This window comes from Podarcis filfolensis, assembly GCF_964270895.1.
Source record: "Podarcis filfolensis genome assembly, chromosome: 17".
NCBI classification, from domain to species: domain Eukaryota; kingdom Metazoa; phylum Chordata; class Lepidosauria; order Squamata; family Lacertidae; genus Podarcis; species Podarcis filfolensis.
This window is the reverse complement of record NC_139621.1, coordinates 27067875-27094429: the sequence shown is the minus strand read 5'-3', so window position 1 is coordinate 27094429 and position 26555 is coordinate 27067875.

Below are 26555 nucleotides of genomic sequence, written 5' to 3'. Positions count from 1 at the left end.
TGTTGTTTTTAATGGAATCCCTCCTCACAGAAGTGCAGGGCTCCGATTCAAACCGAAGGAGGTAAAAAAGAGGGAGGGAAACTGAAGTTCATATTGTTCATACAGTTCTCAAATGCTCAGTTCCCAGATGTGCAGAGGAGCCTTCATATGTATAGTCAAACATATGTATGTACAGGACATACATGTAACATGTGGAGGTGAGGGGTGGGGTCAAGGGGGACTCCAGAAGAGACTTGCTGGGTGGGGTGGAACTGCTTCACTGGTGCCATGATCCCTGAATCCAATAGTAATTCAGAGCTGAAAGCTGCAGAGAAGCCAGCTAAGATGCTGGAATGAGTTCAGGGGACCACTGTACCTGGGGGTGGAGGATGGATGCTGCCAGGGTAAGCCAAGAAGGCCATAGCTTAGACCCACATGCGTCCCACCACATTTCACCAGATGCCTCCCACCACTTGTCAGGGACTGGCAGGGTGCTGAAGAGTGTGCACCAAGAGAAGGGGGTTAGAGTCTGACTCAGGAATGGGAGCCAGTGTACCAGCCAAGAGGCAAGAGATAGCGACACAGGAAGCTTCAGAACTGGGGTGGGGTGGGGTGGAGCACAGGATGGGTCAGAAGAAGATGAAGAAGTAGGTAAGTGAAAGACCATGTGCTTCCCCACCCTTTACTGCACTACTGTCTCCCATAACCAGGAATGGATTGAAGAGGGAAGAGCAGAGGCAGATGCCATTCAGGTGTAGTCCCTGGATGTGTGCTTGCAGCCCACCAGTGGAAGGTACATAAACTGGTGGAAGGTGTGTGTTTGTGTGTCCCCCCTGTTGCTGCAACTGCTTCATAGAGTGCAGACCTGGGAATAACTGCCTAGATATTAGACTAGTATTTGGAACCATAGAAATGACTCTTAAGTATCAGCTTTGATGATAAAGAAATAACTATCTGCTGTGTACATTCCTTTAGCTGGGATGCGCCCTTAATAACACTTCATCAGCCCAACAGTGCAGGGAGAACACCATAGCAGGGAGGCTATGGAATTTAGCAGTACCAATCTTCAGGCTATCTTCTTGGCCCTTGCAGGCTCTGAAGTTCTCTGGGAGGGTTTGGAGCTTGGAGGAGTTGTCCATGGTACTGAAACATCTGACTTGTCCTGTCTCCAGCCTTTGCATCTTCTCTGTGGCATCCAGCACCAAACTGGAGCACAACACCTCGCTTCCCGACATATGGGATGCTGTTGCTTACCAGGAAGAAGGAGAGAAGGGAGCCCCACTCCTTCCCCAACCCCAGAGAGCCCCATTTAGAGACTTTCTACTGCCTGCCACCAGTAGGAATTCTGCCTTCAGCAGTTCTATCTGCCCACACATTTGGCAGGTGGAAGGGGGAGCTCTGCACCAGTAGAAGGCCAACAGAGGATGACAAAGCTGGGTGGAAGGATGCCACCTTCAAATCCTTCTCTTCCACCAGCCCAGCACAAAATGAATTTGGAATCCTCTGGCATTCTATTTTTTTTTTCTCTCTCTCTTTGTGCTGGGACAATACCACTTGGTGGGGCTAGCATGCTTTTCCCATCTGAAATAAAATGCATATTCAGAAATGTATGAACCAAATAAAGATATTCCCTTCAGGGGACTAGATACCCAAATCTGAATTCATATCCCTATATGAAGGCATTTTGCTCCTGCCAATTCCTCCAGCAAATTTTATATCCTGCCCAAGCAGACTATCACATGCTCTGAGGCATCCGAGGGAAAACTGAGCAAACAAAAAGCCCCCAGTACATATTTTGGTGCAACACAGGAATATTCTTTTGCACCTAATCTATTGCCATTTCTCTCCCTCACATTTTGCATGAAGTGTGAATCCGTTCCTGCTGTTTTGTGAAAGCTATTTGCATATTCTACATTTGACTTCAGTACACTGCCTGAAGAATTCTTTTTCCTGCAGGAGAGAGAGAGAGAGTGCACATTTAATCTTTTTCAGAATGTTTGCATTATTAACTTTTCTCACTAATTGGTCTCAGAGTACTTTATCTATTTAATTTCCAAATAAATGCAGTCTTAGCAGAGCACCAGAGGCCAGCTTGTCTTGGGGCCCTGACTCCACCTAGCCTTTGAACATGTCATCCAAGCATCTGGTATTCAGCAACTTTATTCATTCTTGCAGCAAAAAGAGGATCGTTTGAGAGCCTGCTTCCTGTTTAGAGCTGAAAGGCTCCATCTTGTTTACAGAGTTCAAATTCCTTCTGGGTTAGACCCAGGCTAAAGTTAGCTATACCTAGTTGTGACTAACTTCTCCCATAGATTTCAAGGAGACCAACGGATAGCTTTGTTTTGGTTCACATATTTTTCCAGGAAGTGTGAAATGGGTAGAAACATATTAAAGTGCAAAGCAAAATAAGTTTATGTCCCATCTTAACAAGAGGTCTCTGCCTTCAAGACCTGGCACAAAAGGAAAGGAAACTTGGTGGAAGGAAGAAGAACTAACTATAATGTTCTTACTGCCAGGGAGGAGGGAAGCAAGTCTGCAGTTTCTCCTTCTCTGGCTGATGCATAGGACCAGGTTGGTCTCTCCATTGCTATGATGCTCTTCTTGGGAAGCAGGCAGAACAGCCTTCCAGTGACCTTTGGTCTTTTGGCCAAAGGCAGAGGGCAGTACCTGGGCAACTGATACGTATCAGATTTCACTGTAACCCTATGGTTACTTAAACTACAACTGGAATATGCAGCCCTAGTTTCAAGCAGTACCCATGTGGTTGCCTGCATGTAACAAGTGGACCTAAGGGTTGTGCTGAACCAGCACACAGCTAGGTACAGAGAAGATGGGTGGGCGGAATTTGCTTCAGTTCACATTGAAAGGCAACCCCACCTGAGTCACACTGCCTGAGCAATACACAAACCAAAGCATAGCCATCTGTTGAAATGCTCATTCCTCTGAATTTTGCAGTGCACTTCTCCAGCCAAGTAATGTGCCCCAAAATGCATGTACTAGGGAGAAGTGTGCATAGCGATGCATAGGTTCCTGAAAATGCATGATATGAGTTAAAATTGCTCTGCAAAAAAAATGTGTTAGGCAAAATGACATACAAAGTATAAATAGAAACTTGTAGTAAAATGCTAGTGAATTCTCATGGGGGCCTAACAACAACAACAACAACAACAACAACAACAACAACAACAACAACAACAACAAAACAACAACAACAACAACAACAACAACAACAACAACAACAACAATGCAAACTGATGCAGAAGTGCTGAGAGCTGGATTTAAGTCTGGAATAATGAGGAACTGATAGAAACTGAAATGGACGGATCCACCCATCCCTAACATCAGTTGATTTTCAGTCCATGGACACTTTCGTGTTTAGACAGGGCAAATAAGCAATTTACTCTCATTATTTACATCCTGGAGGGGGGAATTTCCTTATGCAATTGCTGTACCAGACAGAACTGTGAACTTGAATAAAATATTGGGGGTAGCAGATAAGCCCCACCCTGCACACACACCATTTGAATGGCAATGTCCATCAACTTTTGGGGACCCAGCCCCCTCAAATATTTCACTGGGGGGGAGCAAAGACCCCCTCAACCCCTAGGAGTTGGCTCCGATGGTATTGGATAAATATCAGGTCATGGAGTTGTTAAATCTGACCCTACAAAATGATTCGCGTCTCTGCAAAGTGTCATAAAGGTTAGAAGAAAAGAAATCTATGCAGATGTTTCCTTCAGTGTGATGAATGCCTTTCCCTCATTCAGCATATTGTTGCTGCTCTGTGTGTGTTTGTGTGTGTGTGTGTTGTTTTCTCCTTTGCACATAGTATTCCTGATTCCTCAGGACTGCCAAGGCATTGTATGAGTGGTGCTGAGCAAACGCTTCATGCTTGGTGGACTTTGACAGAGAGATCCATCTTCATTTGACAGCTTATATATTGGTGTGCGCCAAGTACAAAGGTTGCACTGGAACCTAGCATGAGCAAAGAGCATGCGGTGAGGTGGGAAAATATCAGCATGAGTCAAAGACCTCCATGGTAAAAAAAAAAAACCCTGACTCCTGTTAGTGTGCTGGTAGTTTGTATACATGACAAAGTAACCTGCTTGTCAGCTTGAAAGCGAGGGGGGGGGGAATGTGCTGGAATCAATACACATAAAGATACTTTATACTTTAGGGATGAGGAGGAAATTTAATTCCAATCACATTTAAAGAGGAGCCTACCTAAATCATACTTTTTGAAATAATAGGCTAACCGAAGCACATGCATTCTTTGAAATTTGCATTTCAGTACTCCAGTCAACTAATTTGCACAATAAAGTGTGCATAAAAATGCAGAAATGCAAGATATTAAGGGGAACTACTCTGCAAAAAATGTTTAGATAGGCAACATTGCATCCAAGAAAAATTGGCATATTAGGAGAATTTTGCACTAAAATGCTGTGTTTTCTTGGAGACCTTTTTTTAAAAAGCCAGAAAACTGATGTGGCGATATGGAGAACTAAATAGAAGATTGGAAAATAAGAATCCAAGAGGAACCAAAACTGGAATACCCACCCATCTCTAGTCAAACCACGTGATTCACCTATGCCTGAATTGTCTTTCTCAGTCATTTCCTGCCTGTCAGTTGGACACACATGTGTGCCATGATAAATCAATTTATTTGCATAATTAAAGGTCCATGGCATAGTACAGGATGTGAACTCCCCCTACTGAAAGTCTTGAAGGGAAGGGAGAATTGGGGTGTGGAGGCTTCTCTTACAGACAGAGAGGGATTCTAGTAAGCCTAAATGATGTGTAGAATGTCATGTCTCAAAAGGGGAGCCTGGGGCTTTTAGTAAAAACACTGTAATTCCCACAATCCCTTGGCAGGCAAGAACATATCACCACTTTATTACAGTCATACCTCGAAAGTCAGATGGAATCTGTTCCAGAAGTCTGTTCAACTTCCAAAACATTCGGAAACCAAGGCACAGCTTCCAATTGGCTGCAGGAAGCCAATTGGAAGCCATGGAAGCCGCATCAGATATTCGGGTTCCAAAGAATGTTAGCAAATCAGAACACTCACTTCAGGGTTTGTGGCGTTCAGGAGCCAAAACATTCGACTCACAAGGCATTCAACTTCCAAGGTACGACTGTACTTGCAATTAAGGAGACACCTTGAGGATCTTCTCTTGTCTGGGAGGCTGACTGGTAGGGCAACTTCAACAACCTGTGGAGAACTCAACTTAAGAAAAGCAAACAAAAAAGTGAAAGAAATGGAAATTGACAGATTTGCTCAAGAGAGAGAAACTAACAGATTTCCCCAGCTCTTGAATCCCTTTGGCCCCTATCAGCAGAGATCATCTTGTTGGCATTGTGCTTTCAGAAGAAAGACATCTGGTAAGATGGGATCTACTTCTGCAAGTCCTTCTCCAAATCAAAAGAGCCTTCCTTAAGGAAGTGAGAAACAGACCCTGGAGGGGAAGACACTGCAGTCTCCAAGGTAAAACACAGCTCTGAGCCAGCCCTGATCCCAAATACATCTGCATAGCAAGAGAGAGAGGGGGGTTCTTACATTAGAATTGCTCCCATTTTTTCAAGAGCCATATTGGGGAGAGAGCTTATGGCTGAGGCAAGAGGGCAGGGGGAGCAAACACAGCTCTCAAATCTCTCTGGAGCAATTATCGAGTGGCAGAAATTGACTTGTCCAGACCTGAGCTCAATAAAGGCTGTCCCAAGTTATTTTTTACTGTTAACTACTTTAGCCCTTCAGATGCACACTTCTAGTAAAAGCCGTCTGCTGGGCGTCACTGAGCCAGCCAGTGAGAGGCCCAAGGAGCAGGTCTCTTGCGTTCCGTATGCCGGAGTGCTATTTCCAATTTGCCTTCCATATGAATGGATTATGCACTTTGTCAGCAATAATGATCCCCCTATTAACCTCCTGCTACCACTTATCAGGTATTGGCACATTGGGCTTAAAGAAGAAGGAAATGGAATTTGAAAGGGTAAAGAAAGAGAGGCATTTCTCCAGAGCCTGAGCTTTTAACCTCTCCGCACATCCATAGCAACAGAAGAAATGCTTGGCTGAGAATAATTCTATGGGAAGCACATTCCTTCTAGGCTCTCCATCAACACAGGATATTTCATGTATAGATGCCCAAGCATCTGTAGATAAGCATCTGTTTGCCCACAGAGTAGCCCTTTTGCCCATATATTCCTGGCATGCAAATTTTTGTATGTTTATGGGGTGCATTAAGATGCAGGGAAGGTTGCATTGGTTTTCCTAATTATAATGCTAGCACTTCTGTTTTCTAACATTCATTTCACACTGCTGGACCAGTTGCGTTATGGAGCTTTTTGACTGATACACCGGCATATTGTGCTATGTTTCATTCACAGTAGTGGCCATGGAAGTTGCTTCGGTCAATAAATGGTACTTCCCCATTTGCACCGCATTTCCTTTGCACGGAAATGGATGGTGTGGAATAAATGTAATGGCAACATAATTTATGAAATTTAGATAATTAATTGTGTAAGTTACATAATTTCACCACAGTGGACAGCGAGACAAATTACATAGTTTTTAATGGACGAAGAACTGCAGCAGAATAGAAATAGTTCTACATAGGACGGATACAGGTCAAAATGGAAAACAATGCCTTCTTTTCCATCCCTAAAGGTGGCCTACATGGCTCTCTCTCCCCCATTTTCCATTTTATCCCCACAACAACCCTATGAAGAGTGTAGCCTGAGAGACTGACCTAAATTCACCTGGTGAGCTTCATGAAAATTTGAACTCTGGTCTCTCAGGTCATAGTCATAGTCAGATACTCTAACCACCACACTACAGTGGTATCTCAGCTGGGCTTTTCTGAGCTTTCCTTGAAACATGGGAAGTGGGAAGGCTGCCTTCCATGCACCTGACAGTTGCCCATTGTTATTTGTTAAGCGTTTTTTGATGTTTTGTTGTTACTTTTACTTTTGGTTCGAGTGTGATGCTGATAACGCCAAGGTCGCAGGTTCAATCCCCATATGGGGCAGCTACATATTTCTGCATTGCAGGAACGAGGTGCTCCTCAGGGTCCCTTCCTACTCTACAGTTATATTATTCTATGATCTTCTAAAGGAAGCAGTTTCTTTTAAAACAAAACCAATGAAAGCACTACAGTGGTACCTCGGGTTACAGACGCTACAGGTTACAGACGCTTCAGGTTACAGACTCCACTAACCCAGAAATAGTACCTCAGGTTAAGAACTTTACCTCAGTCTTGATAGCACAAAGATGGAAGAATGAGGAAACTCCAACAAAAGAACAGTGGCAAGAGAAATTGATGAACTATGCGGAACTGACAAAACTGACATACAAATTGCGAGATAAGGACAACTGTGACTTTAAAGAAGAATGGGAACTTTTTACAAATTATCTAAAAAGACAACAAAATGAATTGGACTCCTTGCCAGGTTTTGAATAAACATACACAAATTTATTGAGGGTTAATATAGTAGACAGATAATAAAATGATATATACAATTTTGCAGTATGCAGAGAATAACATGAGTTGAGAAATCAGAGAGGAGCTGAGGGAAGTCTTGGGCGGAGGGAGGGAGGGTTTTTAGGGGGGGAGGGGAGAAAATAATGAAGATGATTTGTTTTGATAATTGTTATGTTGAAATTGTTAATAAAAAAAACTTTTTTTAAAAAAAAAAGAACTTTACCTCAGGATGAGAACAGAAATCGTGCAGCGGCGGGGTGGTGGCAGCGGGAGGCCCCATTAGCTAAAGTGGTACCTCAAGTTAAGAACAGTTTCAGGTTAAGAACGGACCTCCAGAACAAATTAAGTTCTTAACCTGAGGTACCACTGTATTCTCAAGCACTTGATAGCCAGCCTCCATGACTTCAAGCCCTTCCATTTCAAGCCTAGGGAAAGACGTCATAAGATCACGCCTTCCATGGGACTTTTTCTTAAGGAGAAGGCTGAAATGATAAATAAATCATAAAGCACCCTCTGAAACAGGCAGAAGAAAAAACAAAAGCCTCTTTCCTGGCAGAAAAAAATAATAATCAACAAATTGGAAGGCAGGTTCTGTCACAGCCCCAGTCCCATGCTAAAAATGAACCTCTACACCTGAAGTTTTCAGTGTTCCTGGTTCAAGAATCCCAGTGCTACACAGTTCAAGGGCCATTCATCTTTGTCTTCTCTCTTCCTCTCTGAAATAAAAAATCCCCAACCCTTCCTGTGCTGCTTTGAACAGTCTCACAGCATTCTAAGGTCCAGCACTGGCACTTCTCTTTCTCATGGTGCCTTCAGGGACACAAAGCTGAATTATTTAATTGGGTTTGGACATGAGAGCAGCCTGACATGGTTAAACACTCAGCTCTGTGTTGCGACTTCCATTCGAAATGCATGGGGATATTTTCAGCGGATCGACAAGTTGGGCACCCCTTCCTTCCTTTCTACCTACAGTACCTTTCCTATGGCAAATTTTGCACAAAGTACAAATGGAAAAGCAATTTTGTTGGGGGAAATAAAAAGGTAGCAATGGGGAAATATTACCATATATTTGAGTTGTGGAGTGGGAACAGAACAGATCAACTGGCACACAAGCTCCTGCCCAAGATTATATGTTTGCTTGTCTTCAGCATATGATTTCCATTCTGGGTTGTTTTGTAGAAATATCCTGTATTCCCATTGCTAACACGATGAGCTTGCATGTGACTACATTAAAAGTACCTAGGAAGCCTACTTGCATTCTCACCTTGACTCTAAGGGTTAGGATTAGCCCATTGGTACAACTCATACATCCTAAAAGTGCAGGGCAAACAGACTATTTCAATGAGATTTTGTTATGGCTAATGCAGCTAACTCCTTCAATAAGGATGGGGGAGCTAGGTAACACAACCAGATTTTGGGTGCTCTAAATCTTAAAATGCTTCCTGTCAGTAACACTTGAGAGGTCTGAGATTCTCTGTATGTGGTAGCATTTACTAATAATATCCAGCAGCAAAGATCTTTAATAACGTGAAAGGAAAATCTGTGCCCACTTATCCCTCAATCAGAGGATGAAAGTAAGGATGAGGCATGTTAAAAACAAAACTGGAATTTTATTTCAACACACTTGATGAGGGTTAAAGCTTAATGGTTACTCTGATAAGGCATAGCGCTTCGTTTCAGTCAAAATCACTTTAGAGAAGTAGTTAAGAACTTAAAACTTTCGCTTTAAAGCTGATGCATGCACCGTCATGATGACAGACTCTCATGAACCAGCACTCTGACTGCACTTCCACAGTGGAAGAGGCAATGACTGCTCCCCGCATAAAACGGGGGGCGCCCTTTGCGTGGACTCGTGCAGCCCCTGGATCTGGAGCGGCTCCATCAACACAGGCTTGGCTTCGCCTTCCCCCAGGTGGGATACCTGGAGGTCTCCGCCTACCTCAGTCAGTTGTCCAATCCCGCCTGGGGGAAGCGTTGCCAAGGAGACCAGGCCAGGTAGGGGAGGGACTACCTGCCCACACAATAGAGGGAATGGATTCAGAGGATATATCTTGCCAGAAGGAGAACATGCCTTTTGTGGCAGCCTGTGAGGTCCGTAGCTCATCAGAAGCTCCAGCACCAGAGTAGTTTGGGATCTCAAGCCTGAAGAGATTTCGTTAGCATCTTCAGGGGCTCGAAGAATTTTGAGAAAAGAAGATGGCAGTAAAAAAAGAAATCCTACAAATTTGTTTTCTGGCCATTCTCAGGCAAACAGAATAGGACATTAGAGCCAGCCTACCGTACTGTCTAAAGCAGCCTTTCTCAACCTCAGTTCCCTAGATGGTGTAGGACTACAACTCCCATCAGTCATGGAATCATAAAATTGTAGGGTTGGAAGGTGCACGAGGGTCATTCCTGCAATGCAGGAATCTTTTGCCCAATGTGGGGTTTGAACCCACAACCCTGAAATTAAGGGTCTCATGCTCTTCCAGCTGAGCTATACAAAAAGCAATCATTCCTAGCCACCAAGGCCGGTGGTCAATGATGATGGGAGTTGTAGTTCAAGAACATCTGGGGACCCAAGGTTGAGAAAAGCTGGGTTACAGTATTGGACCAGAAAGACCAGAAACCCCCCTCTCAGCCACATAACCTACTATGTCAGAGCAGCTGCTATCTCTCAGCCTAACCCACCTCACAGGGGTGTTGAGAGGATGGAAGAAATGCATACCACCTTGAATAAGGGATAAGGGCAGAGGCGAAGTGTAACATAGAAAGGCAGCAAGGATGAGGAAGCTATAGGCCTGGACCGTAACTGGATTACTGCTGGACTACAACTCCCATCAACCCCAGTCAGCATGGACAATGGTCAGGGAAGATGGTAGTTGTGATCCATCAACATCTGACGGACAACAAGTTCCCAATCCCTGCTTTACAGACTCATGACGCCCAGATGTGCTGCAAAAGATATAATTTAGGAGGCAATATGTAGGGAGGATGACCCCCCTGCCCAGGTTCATGCCATACAGTGGTACCTCTGGTTGCGGATGGGATCTGTTCTGGAGATCCTGTCGGCACCTGAGGTTTCCACAACCTGAGGACCACTTCTGCGCATGCGCGCACGGCGAAACCTGGTAAAATATTTCTGGATTTGCCACGCGCGTATCCTGAAGCTTACATAACTAGAGGGTTACGTAAACAGAGGTACGACTGTGTTTGATTGTTTCTCAGAGTATCCCGTGTGCCTGAAGGTGGTGCAACATTCTGTTGTTGGCTTGCGCTGCGGATAGCATTCTAGCAACCTCATGCTCTGTGCCACTGCGACTGTAGAAAGCTTGTTCATTTGTTTACACCCCTTCCCTTTCTTAGGAAACATAACCCTTGCGTAGTGTCAAGCGATTCAAATTAACCTCCTTCCACTCTCAACACAGTAGTCAGGGAAACCAACAGTGGAAATTAATCAAAACGTAATGATAAAAAAAATTCCTAGCTCTATTTGTTGGTTTTGTTTGAGAGACTCCAGGTAATTACTTCCAGAAGCGTCAACTGACAATAACTGAAAAAGAAATGCAAAGCCAACACTTTTCACATTATCTTCACATCTTGTTAAACAAGGACATCTTTTTAAAAGGTTGCGTGGGTAGCATAGGAAGCTGCTTTGTACTGAGTCAAACCATTGGTTCATCCAAACAAGTATTGTCTATGCTCATCGCTAGTGGTTTTCTAGGATTTCAGTCCAGCTTCTCCCAGTCCTACCTGGTGATGTTATAGATTGGACCTGGGACCTTCTGCATGCAAAGCAGGTGCTCTGTTCCTGAGCAGTGACCCTTCCTCTGGTATGAATCAGACCTGGTTCAAATATTAAACAAATTATAAAAGTTAAAGGTAAAGGGACCCCTGACCTTTATTTCCAGTCGTGACCGACTCTGGGGTTGCGGCGCTCATCTGGCTTTATTGGCCGAGGGAGCCAGCATTTGTCCGCAGACAGCTTCTAGGTCATGTGGTAGCATGACTAAGCTGCTTCTGGAGAACCAGAGCAGTGCACGGAAACGCCGTTTGCCTTCCTGCCGGAGTGGTACCTATTTATCTACTTGAAGTCTGATGTGATTTCGAACTGCTAGGTTGGCAGGAGCAGGGCCCGAGCAACGGGAGCTCACCCCGTCGTGGGGATTTGAACCGCCGACCTTCTGATCGGCAAGTCCTAAGCTCTGTGGTTTAACCCACAGTGCCACCCGTGTCCTATGTCATGAATGAGCCAGCCCAGCCAGCTCCCAGTGAAGGAAGGAGCCAGGATGAGAGAGAGTTAACTACAAGACAGGAAGATTATAGCCAACTCCCTCTCGCTCAGGAATGCCAACTGATAGCAGCATTTCGGAGAGTCTGCCAGCACGCTAGTGAAGGACAAAATACAGGGGCTAGAAACGAAAGCAGCTCAGGGAGCGGGAAAGACCATGGAAGTATACTCTCAGAGAATGAGGAAGGGGTGGGAGCTGACCCCCTTAGCCCACGGTCTAAGCGTATGGGGGGTCTTCAAGACAGAATATGCCACAAGAGGAAGTTTGGCTTTTTCTGGTCTCGCCGGAAACACCCTCCTTAGAAGGGACATCTTTGATTTATGGACGGAAAGCTGTGATCGCCGCTCCGGTGAACTCTGCATATTTATGCAATAAATCTGCCTTTTAATTCACTACACTCATTTGTTATCAAGATTCCCTGACATTGTAGTAGTGGTGGTGGTAATCGTGGTGATTATCTGCCTTAATCACTATGATGGTATTGATCACTATTTTTGAGTCATTGCCAGGGTGGCCTCACTTAGAGAGTGCCATGCTAGATTAGCTGATTGTCTTCCAGATACCTGTGGCTCACATATGAACCAGGCCTAAGCGTTACCACTATTATGTCTTTTCAGGAGCCTAACAGTGAGCACTGATTTCCTGCTAAGGCATTCAAAAGCAGAAATATCGTGTTGCAGAAGCTGCAGCAAGATTCCCAAGGGTTCCAGGCACTCACCCAGGGTCTGTGCTCCTCTGGAGAATTGAGAAAAGTGAAGTTACAGGGAACCAGGCAAAGGGCCTTCTCAGCAGTGGCACCCTCTCTGTGGAATGCCCTCCCATCAGATGTCAAGGAGGTAAACAACTGCATGATTTTTAGAAGACATCTGAAGGCAGCCCTGCATGGGGAAGTTTTTAATGTTTGACATTTTATTATGTTTTTATATGTGCTGGAAGCACATCATCATCATCATCATCATCATCATTATTATTATTATTATTATTATTATTACTATTATTATATTCCAGAGGATAAAGATTACTCACCTTCACCCCTGGCCTGGAGCTCAGGCAAAGTTTCCAAATGGATCAAAATCAATGGGCTCAGAGGCCAAACAAGCCTGCCAAGAACATGCAGGATGATTATGGCACTTCAATCATTGCCTTGAATTTTTTTCTCCCTCCCAGAGCTTGCTCTGCTGCCTCTCCCTCACCTGAAATGTACAGAACTTTTAAAAACTTCTTTAAAAGGAAACACCAGCAATGTAATTAGGCCAGGCTTATCTTCAAGGGATTCCTCATGATAAAATGGGTAATAATTCTATTAGAGTTTCACAGATTTGTGAATTGAAAATGCTGAAGCCTTAATCAAGCAAATGTCATGTGAAGATTACAGGTTCTCTTGAGGTCTTTGAAGCACTCCCTTAATGAAATCATCAATGAGTTGAATCCCTGCAGCATCCTACAGTTTAAAAATAGGACTCGCTAAACTTTCAAAAGGCATAATTAATAGAGAGAGAGAGCAGCAGAGTTGATTACTGGACCAGTTTAGCCAGACCCCTAAAAATGCTCTGAATTGCAGAAATACTTATATAATATTCAGAACTGTCATCTCTGGCAAACATATTTAGCAACACCTCCTCCCCAACAACTCCCTTTTAAAGAATATTCCTTTCGAGCAGCATGGAATTTTGAATTTTGTAGCTAATCTAGTGGTAAAGAAATTATATAATTTTTGCAAACAAGATTTGAAAATGGACCAGAAGTTTAGATGTGATTATGAATTGAATACTACTTAATTTCTATTTTGATTGCATATTGAAAACCCATGAATGCTAATGCACTGCATTGGAACACCTGCAAACCAGTGGTACTCTGTTCCTCCCACAACCTGGTGTGGGTCTGGCAAGAGCTTGAGGGATCTCTAATTCCTGGTTCCAACTCCAGCATCATTTACTGGTACTAGAGTACCAGTTCCCGGGTAAGCATTGGGATGGACACTATTAAGCAATCAGTGGTGAGGACTGGAGAGATACTCATCATTTTCCCCTCTGATCAATTCTCTGCAAAGTTGGGTCTGAGAGGGGAAGTGAAGATTTACCAGAATCGGTAATTGATTGCAAGCTTGACCTGTCTATCACAACAAGAACTCTCTCTCTTCAATGTCCCCTTCCTGGTGTTTGCTCTACCTCTTTCTCCTCCTCTTGACCTTTTCCTTACATGGAAAGACCGAAGACATTGCTTTGCTTTTACCAGACTTTTATCTGTAGCATTTTTTACTTTATTTTCAGGAAATGAGTCACTCAGGTGCCAAACGTGCTTCAGGGGCAACATGTTTCAACCTGAGACACCTTCTACAGACCCTGCTTCAGCCAAACCCATTCCCCAGCCCTACTAAATTTTCTCTCCATTCTCTATCTGTTTCTTAAGGTCCCTCTCCAAATTCAGATGACCAGCTTCTTTTCTTCTCTCAGTCCCCACTCCAGCAGAGCACTGATCTCAGACTGAACCCTGCAGGTAAATTGGGGGCGGGCGAGAAAAATCTCCTAAGTATTATATCCCATTAAGGAAATATCACCCAATCAATCATCCCTGGCAATTAGCAAGCAATCAGCTTAAGAAAGGATGGTCGACCAGCAGCTGTAACAGATTGTGAAGGCGGCAGTGCCAGCCAACCACAGACAGATGCAAATGCAGAGCTAAAGATCAGCTTTCCTCCTAGGGTGGCATTGGCAGTAATGAGAGTAGAAGATCAAGGGCTTTTATTATTATACTTCAAGCCTTGTCAGCTCAGTATAATGCAGAAAGATGTCAGTGTGTTCCACATACACAAAATTATTACACCATATGTAATACGGCATAAGCACCATAATAAAACAGATCATGAACATGCCTCCCAAGGGACAGCAATGTTTATAATCTATACTCCCCAAACTTTTATTTATCTCAATTAAGCATGGTGGCCAACATAAATAAGTCCTTGTTTCGTCTAGTTGCTTTCCTTTATATCCCATTTTTCTCAGGGGATCATAGCTAATTAACCGTGCGAAATGCCAATTTGCTTCCCCATGCCAGGAAGGCTAAGGCAACAAGAGCTGTTGCTTCAACCATGAAACAGCCCAGACTGGTTCTTAGTCAGATCCTGATACATGGAGGTGCTTCCATCAGTGATGGCTGGTGCCCATTAGGCCTTATAGGGCAGAAAGTAGGGAGGCCAACAGTAGGTGGCGCTGCAGCCAGCGATAGGCAGAGTCAACTAATTCTAGCATTGTCCCTCTTCTCCTTTCCCCTGCCGAGTTCTAATAGGGCAACACTGAGACTGAGGAGGAGGAAGCTGGCAGGCAATGCCACCATCTGGACAAACTGAGCAGGAAGACAGGCGGGTAGGAGCTGGCTGGGCAAGCCTCCATTGACTCCAATGTGCTTCACCCTTCTGCTGAGTAGTCTTGTGTGCAGTTTGCTGGGTGCTTTGTGAGTGACCCTGAAGCACCTGGCTGGCTTGCTATCTCCTGTTCTCTTTGGGGAGAATAGGTAGACAGAGATGAAGTTGGGAATCCAGGCAACATGTGTGAGGTCCTCCAGTACTAGAGATTTATAGGGTCACTGGTGGTATGGACATCTGCTGGAGATAGGGAACCCTTCTCTCACTGTACAGAAGCCTCTGGTCCATAGGAGCCAACTCCCTAGGGCCGAGGTTCCTTTGGCCCCCAATAAAATATTTCTCTCCCTCCCCCCAATATTTTATTCAAGTTGGCACCCCTGGTCTGGTCCCAGATCTGGGAAGGAATGAACTCTGAAATTCTGAATGGAAAGGTTGAGTGAAAACAGCTGAGGATATGCTACCTACAGAATGCAGCCTACATATATGTTTGATGAGGCATGACGGAGGCATGCAATGAATCCTGGACTATTGAAGTCTTTTGACAGTTTGGCAGCCATTTTCCAAATGGGTTCCAAATGGCTTTCTTATACATTATTACTGGCCATATTGCAAAACTCTACATTCTTCTTCTTCTAGCACCACTATGGATGGAGACACAGCCTCACAAGTCGAGAGAGAATAAGAAATCTATATCCATTTACAATAATATATTGGAAACCCTATTCCATGCATAATTTTCCACCTCAGTAGCAAATGAATTTGCTAAATGTGATAATGAATTTTACACCAAATGACTTTTTCTGGCTTTGATTAGAAGTGTGGAGTTGAGAAACACAGCGTCGTACAATAATTAGATTTTGACCTACTTGTATCAGCTGTTGGTGATGGTGAAGTTTTTGTTGATGACAACATTCGTGATACATACTGCATTGTCATTTTACCTAGGTGATGTTGAGGAGTTTTTTTGGTCAGTGAATCCTACCCCCCCAAAAAAAAAACCAAAATGTTTTAGGGGATTTTGCTGCCCATCCCCCATCAGCCCAAATTTGAGCCATTTTTTCTGTTAATAATCTAAGCGCTAATGGTAACAGTTTATCCAAGTCTTCCAAATTCCAAACCGATTCACCACTATAATCCCCCATTGTCCTGCCTGGACAATGAGGTCCAGCTCTGAGGGCCTTCTGGCGGTTTCCTCACTGCGAGATTACAGGGAACCAGGCAGAGGGCCTTCTCAGCAGTGGCACCTGCCCTGTGGAACGCCCTCCCACCAATTGTCAAGGAAATAAACAACTATCTGACTTTTAGAAGATATCTGAAGGCAAAGTTTTTAATGTTCGATCTTTTATTGTGCTTTTAATATTCTGTTGGAAGCCATCTAGAGTTGCTGGGAAGGCCTAGCCAGATCGGCAGGGTATAAGTAATAAATTATTATTATTATTATTATTATTATTATTATTATTATTATTCCTCCCAAGAAAAGGTTTAATTCTCCTATGGTCAAGAAACAGAGACATGAACTTACTTCTTCTTTTTTTACATCCTGTACTACTTTACAGCCAACAGTAGTAGCCATTTTTTGTTGCTCTGGTCAACAGGCCAAGCCTCCTTTGATTCTCTATATCTGGGAGATTAATAAATCAGGAAATGGAGAGCTAGCCCAGTTGAACCCAACAACTCTGGTATGCATCTTTCATATAATTTGTATCCTAGCATGTTTTACGATCTTAAATAATACAGTCGCCGATGTAAATAAGTCATAGCAGAGAATGAGAGGAATCTGAAGAAACTAGCTAGGGAGGGAAGATAACATTTCCCAGTGAAATGTGAGTGTTATTTCACCTCTAAATATTCCACTAAGTTTCATCTGCTGCTGCTTGTTGCTGCAGATTTTATTTTTGAAGGGAAAAATGCTTGGCTGAAACTCTACATCCCAGTCCAAAGCCAAACATGTTTAAACATTTATGCCTAAGCCCTCAAACCACTTAGTCTGAAGCTGTCCCGCTGGTTTCTGTGGGACTATTCAAAAGAGTCAGTATTTTGAAGTTTATAACATGCATTTTAGAAAAAGAAGCCGGTGGCAGAAAAGCAAGGAAGGCAGGGACCTGTTTATTTTAAAACCTTCTCTGCTCACTGTCGTTGGACCAGAAATATAACCAGCTAGAGTTATGGAAGGCCATAATAACAATGATAAATAATAGAAGCTGTGTATCCCTTCTGAAAGTTACCTGGGTTTTGACAGTGAGATGGAGAGGAAGATAGAAATGGGGAGATGTTACCACAGTGCTTTTTAATGGAAATCACAGTAGTATCCGCAGATTCTCCAAGTGTCCCTGTTTTCCAGGGACAGTCCTGAATTTACAGAAGCCATCCTGGTTTCTGATTTGATCCCAGAATATCCCACTTTTTCTTAGGATGTCCCTATTTTCATTGAAAAGCAATGAAAAACCTAGACAGCATCTTAAAAAGCAGAGACATCACCTTGCCAACAAAGGTCCGTATAGCTAAAGCTATGGTTTTCCCAGTAGTGATGTATGGAAGTGAGAGCTGGACCATAAAGAAGGCTGATCGCTGAAGAATTGATGCTTTTGAATTATGGTGCTGGAGGAGACTCTTGAGAGTCCCATGGACTGCAAGAAGATCAAAACTACCCATTCTGAAGGAAATCAGCCCTGAGTGCTCACTGGGAGGACAGATTCTGAAGCTGAGGCTCCAATACTTTGGCCACCTCATGAGAAGAGAAGACTCCCTGGATGTTGGGAAAGACTGAGGGCACAAGGAGAAGGGGACAACAGAGGACGAGGTGGTTGGACAGTGTTCTTGAAGCTACCAGCATGAATTTGACCAAACTGCGGGAGGCAGCAGAAGACAGGAGTACCTGGCGTGCTCTGGTCCATGGGGTCACGAAGAGTCAGACACAACTAAATGACTAAACAACAACAACAATTTTCATTGAAGAAATATTGGTGAGTATGTAATGGTTTTGAGGACATTACAATGAGGACAAACACAACCTTAATCAGAGCCTGGGTGGCCTTAGGACTGCAGGGAGGGGAAGTTAAATTATATCTCACTCTCCCTGCCATGAAGGTCAAAAGCAGCACCTTAAATCTGACCCTGTACTCCACCGGGAGCCAGTGCAGCTTGAAAAGCACTGGGTGAATATGCTCCCATGGCAGAGACCCCGTGAGGAGCCTCACTGCAGCATTCTGTACCAGCTGGAGTTTCTGGGACAGCTTCAAGGGCAGCCCCGCCTAGAGCGAATTACAGTAGTCAAGCCTGGAGATGACCGTCGCATGGATCACTGTGGCCAGGTCGGGGCGGGAAAGGTAAGGGACCAACTGCTTGATGCGGCGAAGGTGGAAAAATGTCGCCTTGGCTGTTGCTGTAACTTGCGCCTCCGTGGAAAGGGAGGCGTCAAGGATTATACCCAAACTCTTAACGGAAGGCAATGGCACTAATTGGGCCCCCGCAAGAGAAGGAAGTAGAAATGGTGATGGTGGTGTTGATGGTTTTATGAGGCAAGACAGCTGGCCCTTTGACAAGGACACAACTCTTATTGGACCCAAGTGTCTGGCCAAAACCTGAAAGAGAAAACAAAATGTCTGTGGCATTCATTTCCTTCCAATGCACCCAATTAACATTTTCATGCATACCAAGGGAACATCAGCAAAAGTGGTTTTCCTAGGCAATTACTCATGGAAAAAAAATACACATTTGCATTAACAATGCAATGGTGCTGCTGTTAATGGATTGGGTTCCTTCTCAATATTGACTGAATGACATTTAGGAGAGGAAGAAAAACAAAGCTTGAAGGGCTCTAGATCTGGGGTTGTCAGTCACTATCATCTCTTTGAGGAGTGATGTATTTTGCTAATTACAGCACAACAGAATCTGTTGGAAAGTTTGTTGCCCAAAGTAGCATTCAATCTGTTCCTTGCCAGGGCCACATCCCATTTTTATATATAAAAATGCAGAAAGCATTTTTAGGGGAAATTGCTTGCAAAAAAATGTGGACATTGGTCAAAAATGCATACAAAAATGTGCTTCTTAGGAGAAATTTGCACTAAAATGCTGGTGAATTTTCATCAGGTTTTATTAATAAAAAAAAAGCAGATTGCTACAAACAAGTGTAGGACTTGCCTGGAATAATGAGAAACTGAGAGAACCAAAATTTACAGCTCTTTCTATACTTAGATCTAAATGAATAGGGGTGTGGTGTAGTAGTGTCATCTCTGCTCTCCACAAATGGTGTTCCCGATGTCCCTATATTCTCTTCATTCAAAAGAAATATTAGATTCATGCTGAGGGTATCAGAGCAGCCCCTTTGTTAGACCCAATGTTTCTCTTGATTTAAATATTTTGCCTACTGCAGATAAAGACGTGGTGGGAGAGTTCTGCAAAAAATGTGAAAGGGATAACAAGCTGGTATCTCACTTGCCCTGCATTTCTCTGCCTGTCAAACCAGCAGACTTGCCTGCTATCAGATGTGACGCCTGCCTTCCAGGCCCATTATTATGGGAATATGTCAAAATAAGATGAATGGCATCATCTTCTCTTTCCTTATACTGCTAATCTGCCTTGCCCAATTTAGCCGCACACACCTGATTTGCCTAAACAGACATCTGAAGCAATTTCCGTGCTTCTGCCTTCGTTGCTTTTGTTTTCCTGTAGATGCCTTTTCCACTCTCGCAGATCTTTTGTATACAACAAGAAGCAAAGTGGCTAATGGTTGCCGAACACTCTAAAAATCTGCCGAAGAAATGTATTAATTCCAAAAGGCCATTTCATCTCGCCAATTCCCACTCTGTCATAATTTGCTGCCTCAGATCGGCTTTTGACATCTCGCGGCTTGAAATGAATTGATAAATTCTGCAGTTCGGGGCAGGGAGGGGGGCGGAGAGAGAGAGAACTGGGCAAGAGAGCTTTATTTATTCTGAAAGGCACTTTAGAAATGATTTCATGTTTGCTTTGTAGCCCTGGGGGATTGGAATCCTCCAGGGGACACAAGCTGTTATTTGCCACTTGTTGACAGGGTAGAAGAACAGCTTAGCACTATTGTAGTCTTGAATGAGGGATCCGTTCCAGAGGTTTAAGCAGTATTCACAGGCAACCCACATTGTAAGTTGTCAAGTAGCACATCCCAAGTTTTATGAATATTAAAATATTGTGAAGAATAATGCTTCTAAAATTCAAATAAATGCTAGCCCTTCCCATGCTGTGGTAGAGACCTATACCACTTTGAAGAGATGCTGAGTTGTGTCCAGATTTTTTTAGGGGGGGGCATCACACTGTGGGTTAAACCACAGAGCCTAGGACTTGCCGATCGGAAAGTCGGTGGTTCGAATCCCCACGACGGGGTGAGCTCCCGTTGCTCGGTCCCTGCTCCTGCCAACCTAGCAGTTCGAAAGCACAAAGTGCAAGTAGATAAATAGGTACCGCTCCTGCGGGAAGGTAAACGGCGTTTCCGTGCACTGCTCTGGTTCGCCAGAAGCGGCTTAGTCATGCTGGCCACATGACCCGGAAGCTGTACACCAGCTTCCTCGGCCAAAAAAGCAAGATGAGCACCGCAACCCCAGAGTCGGTCACGACTGGACCTAATGGTCAGGGGTCCCTTTACCTTTATCACACATGCATGGTGTCATACGTGGCATCATGCATACACACCACTGGCACACTGCGTTCCTCAAATGTCGCACCAGAGCGCTGGACCCCCATCACTCTGGCACAACCCTGCTGATGAGCCCAGCACACCTTCCCAGCTCATGCTAGTGCTCTGGGCTCATTCAAGGGCCATGCCAGAGTGCTAGACCTTCAGCACTATGGTGAAACTTCTGACGGGAAGGCACAGTGCTCTGATATGACCCTGCTGACAAGCACAGCATGCCTTCCCATCCAGTGCTGGCACTCCAGGCTTGTGGAGGAGGTCAACGTTCCAGAAGGCTGAACCTCTTAGCCCCTTGCCTAGAGATTTTGAAGGAGCCCCAAACACCCTCAGCTCCCTGGAGTTGGCATGCCTGCCACTTTGAGGATGTAGCCTTCCTGACCCAACGGGACTTTCCTTGCAGCAAGTCAGACCCATCCAGTTCAGTTTTGTCTATGCTGACTGATAGCAGTTCACCAGGGCTGGATCTACACTGACTGTATAACCACTGTAAACAAAAGTCTTGATGCAAAAGAGAAAAGAAAAGAAAAAGCCCTCAATTCAATATTCCTTTGACAATGGATCACTGCCCTACAGCATCCTCTGGTATCACATTTTCATAACGCATTTTTAGCGTTATAACTGACCAGTGTAGATTTGTCCCAGGACTTCAGACTGGGTTCTTTTGCAGTCCTACCTAGAGTTACCAGGGATTGAACAGGGACTTTCTGGAATAAAAAGCAGGTGCTCTACCACTCAGCTTTGACCCTTTCCTTGAAGGACAAAATTGCTTCTTCTTGAACAAGCATTATTTTCCAGATCTTGCTGTACAGCTTGGATTGTGACAAAAAGAGCCATTGTTCTTGGGAATGGCATCATAAGGTAAAGGTAAAGGGACCCCTGACCACTAGGTCCAGTCATGGCCGACTCTGGGGTTGTGGTGCTCATCTTGCTTTATTGGCCGAGGGAGCCAGCGTACAGCTCCCAGGTCATGTGGCCAGCATGACTAAGCTGCTTCTGGCGAACCGGAGCAGTGAACGGAAATGCTGTTTACCTTCCCGCCGGAGCGGTACCTATTTATTTACTTGCACTTTGACATGCTTTCAAACTGCTAGGTTGGCAGGAGCAGGGACCGAGCAACGGGAGCTCACCCCGTCGCAGGGATTCGAACCACCGACCTTCTGATCAGCAAGTCCTAGGCTCTGTGGTTTAACCCACAGCGCCACCCACGTCCCAACGGCATCATAGCAGTTCTCAAAGTACTCTTGAGTCATTTATTTATTTCATAAAGGTTATACACTGCTAGATTGTAAAAAAACAACAACACTCCAGCTAGTTTACCAAAAGAGTTTTGATGATATCTGTGTCATGTATCTATTATTGATAGACGTAACAATGGTGTACCATATTTGCAGTTTTCATAACTGAATATTCATATTCAACACTATTTCTCGTTCAGCATGGGGTGGGGTCTCTGCTTTCTGCTAACTTCCCACTACACCAATTGTAGCGTCACATTTTTGCCAAATATGGGACTACAACTCCCATCTTCCTTGACCATTGTCCATACAGAATGGAACTGACTGGAATAGAGACTGAGAACATCTGAAGGGCCAGAGGATCCCCAGCTCTGCTTTAAATTCTCATGCTAATTATGGCAAATTCTACCCAAAATAACTGTAAGTGAATCAGCAAAGTGCCCCATATATACAGTTTAGTTTAATCTTATAATACATGTTCTCTAGTAGCACTGGAGGCATGAGGGAGAAAGTGGGAACGAGTGATGATTTCTAAACATCCCACAGAGCTTTCACTAGGACAGGGTAGTTTTTGTCAGCGATAAATTCAGTTAAGCGGTTGAAAAGGAGAGAGAAGACTAATAAGATTTTTCTGACAGGTAGTTTAACTTAAATTTAACTAACTATGGGCAATAAAAGTATATTGAATTAATCAAAGTCAGGTTCATGAATCTTTTAGCTCCAGTGCCACATCTGAATTGAAATTTCAGATTAAAAATCACCTTTATTGTATTTTTAATAACTAAATTCTTGCACTCTCATAAACTCCATGGAAGGAACTGATCCCAGGCTCCAATTTCAGAAACGTTAAGAAAGACTACTTTTTAAAGGGGAGGGAAACACTCTCACTCACTGCCAGTGGATAATATTCTCCTAATGCTGACAGGCAGTATGGTAATGTCAACGCAATCTAATATAAAAGTAATTACACACACCCTTTTTGTGTATACTCCCCCCCCCCCAATCCAGGAGGGATTAACCCACTATGTCCACATAAATTATTATTTCTCCAACACGTAACAGATCTTCATTTGAAATGTTAATTTAGTAGTTGCATTCATTTCTGCTTCATGGGTCATGGATCAGTGGGGGCTTTCTGCAACCAGTTTGGGAATGAAGAGATCTGATATTTTGCAGAGGACTGCTGAATAGAGTTGAGGCATGTTTCTCCCAGGCCAATACTTTCAAATGCATAAATGTGTTACTTTGTTGTAACAAAAAAATGGGAAAGGGATATACAGTGGTACCTTGGTTCTCATACTTAATCCGTTCCGGAAGTCCGTTCCAAAACCAAAGCATTCCAAAACCAAGGCACGCTTTCCCATAGAAAGTAATGCAAAACAGATTAATCCATTCCAGACTTTTAAAAACAACCCCTAAGCACTGGTGGAGGAAGAGGGGGCGGGGAAGCGCCCCGCCCCCCCGGCAGTGCGATCCTGGTGGGGTCCCATCGCGGCTGCCCCCCGCCCGCACTGGGCGCCCCACTCCCAGAATGCACACCCCGCCTCTGGGACATGCGCCAGCCCCACCCCCACCTGCTCTCCACCGCTATCCCTAAGACAGCAATTTAACATGAATTTTACTATCTAACGAGAGCATTGATCCATAAAATGAAAGCAATAAACAATGTACTGCAGTCACATAAGCAAGCAATCAGTAGCTGAACTGGGTTCCACACAGTAACAAAAGCAACAAAAAAGAGCCGCAAAAACAAAAACGCAGAATAAATAGCAAAAACAGACAAACCTCAGCGTAATACTCAAAATGGAAGTGTGGCACTAAAATTGGAAGCATAACACTCAAATCAGAAGCATAACACTAAAAATGGAGCACGTTCGACTTCTGAAAAACGTTCACAAACCAGAACACTTACTTCTGGGTTTGCAGTGTTTGGGTTCCAAGTTGTTTGACTACCAAGGCATTTGAGAACCAAGGTACCACTGTACATGTTGCTGATGGGCAGGGCACTCCTGATGAGGTGGAGAGAGGAGAATCCAGAGCCAAAGGAACTGCAAAATCTGAAGCCCTGCCAGGCTCTTGCCAGCAGGGCAGGATGTTGCTGTTTTGCCCTCTTCCTCTTCTGCCAGCTTCCCCCTGTTCCCTCCCCATTGGCCCATACAAGGGTGGGTTTCAGAGGAATATGACTGTTTTGGATCAGCCCTGACATGCCCACCAGAACACTCCTTTTTACTGTTACCACTTTTGGATCATTGACGTCACAGCATCAAGGGCAGCAGAGGTTTCTTGATCCAGGAGGTCTAGGAAGATGGACCTCTTTCTCTGTGAGTGGAAAGAAAAATCTCCTCTGGCCTCTAGGATGCCCTTCCAGGGACTATAGCACAATGCCCACTAAAAGGTGAGTTCCATGTTGCTTAATCCCCAATAAGTGGGTGCACAATTGTATTTGTAAATTCCCCTGTGACCTTTGGATGAAGGGAAGAGGAAGAAGAAGAAGAAGAAGAAGAAGAAGAAGAAGAAGAAGAAGAAGAAGAAGAAGAAGAAGAAGAAGCAGCTAATCCCTTCCCCCAGAGAACTCTGGAACCATGGTTCTTCAAGGTGGAGCATAATTCTTAATACATTTACTAAACTACTTTTAAAAGTCTGTAGTGCAGATCTACTAAAAAGAGACTTAACAGTAATTGAGCAAAATAATTGTGGCGTGCACTTTTGACAGATATCAGATGTTTAATTAGAGATGTATAAATCTGACAAAGTGGATTCTGGCACATGAAAGTTTATACCATAATAAATATGTGAGAAGATGCCATAAGGCTTTCTGTTGATTGGACCTATTCACAGGATACAGCTCTGTTTGTTTTCATTCCATTTCTACCATATAGTATCTTCTTTGGCTACAGCTAGATATACTTTTTGAAAAGACACTAGGCTACAGTAGAAATATCTTCTTGTTCATAAGTTTTTCCAATGCCCAGAGGCACTAAAATGAAGAATAATGGCTGGCTCATAATATATCAAATATATTTTAATGAATACTTTCCAGTCAGATATTCCACCAGCACTAGTCCCCTGTCTGAATTAATATTGGCCATGATTGCAAAGAAGCCAGTCTCAAAGTGACAGGCAGATACGAGTTTCATGGAGAATTTTATTTTGTCCTGGCCATGTTACTACTAAATAAAATGCACAGAATTGGTGGAATTACTTTTAACTGTGGGCTGTGCTTGAAATGACATTGTGAGACGGCCATCCCATGCTCTGTGGTAGCTGGCAGAATCTCCACAGCGCAATCAGCCATACAAAGGAATCTCAGACAGGTCCGTCTTCTGGAAGAACAGGAGTCCATATTTGAAACAATACTTGCTCAGTTGTAATTTCAGGCCACATCTGCACACTGCATTTCAAATACTATGATACCACATTAACAGTCATTTCTTTCCCAACAGAATCCTGAAAGCTGTTGTTTGTTCATGGTTCTGAGAAATGTTAGGAGGCCCCTGTTCCCCTCACAGAGCTACAGTTTTCAGAGTTACCCATGAAGAGGGATTGACACTTAAACCAAGTTGATATTAACAAAGGTGGAGGCAAAACAACACTTTTTTCACCATTACAGCAATATATATATAGAGAGAGAGAGAGGGAGGGAGATACACTAAAATAGTATTTTTAAAAAAATAATAATGACAGGTTCAGGAGAGGGTCTTGAGATCACACAAAAAAATTTTGTGGGGCCTGATTTACATACACATCATAAAAACAGTTTGTTGTTGTTGTTGTTTAGTCGTTTAGTCGTATCCGACTCTTTGTGACCCCATGGACCAGAGCACGCTAGGCACTTCTGTCTTCCACTGTCTCCCGCAGTTTGGTCAGACTCATGTTTGTAGCTTCGAGAACACTGTCCAACCATCTCGTCCTCTGTCGTCCCCTTCTCCTTGTGCCCTCAATCTTTCCCAACATCAGGGTCTTTTCCAGGGAGTCTTCTCTTCTCATGAGGTGGCCAAAGTATTGGAGCCTCAGCTTCACGGTCTGTCCTTCCAGTGAGCACTCAGGGCTAATTTCCTTAAGAATGGATGTGTTTGATCTTCTTGCAGTCCATGGGACTCTCAAGAGTCTCCTCCAGCACCATAATTCAAAAGCATCAATTCTTCGGCGATCAGCCTTCTTTATGGTCCAGCTCTCACTTCCATACATCACTAGTGGGAAAACCATGGCTTTAACTATACAGACCTTTGTTGGCAAGGTGATGTCTCTGCTTTTTAAGATGCTGTCTAGGTTTGCCATTGCCTTTCTCCCAAGGAGCAGGCGTCTTTTAATTTCGTGACTGCTGTCACCATCTGCAGTGAACATGGAGCCCAAGAAAGTAAAATCTCTCACTGCCTCCATTTCTTCCCCTTCTATTTGCCAGGAGGTGATGGGCCCAGTGGCCATGATCTTCGTTTTTTTTATGTTGAGCTTCAGACCATATTTTGCGCTCTCCTCTTTCACCCTCATTAAAAGGTTCTTTAATTCCTCCTCACTTTCTGCCATCAAGGTTGTGTCATCTGCATATCTGAGGTTGTTGATATTTCTTCC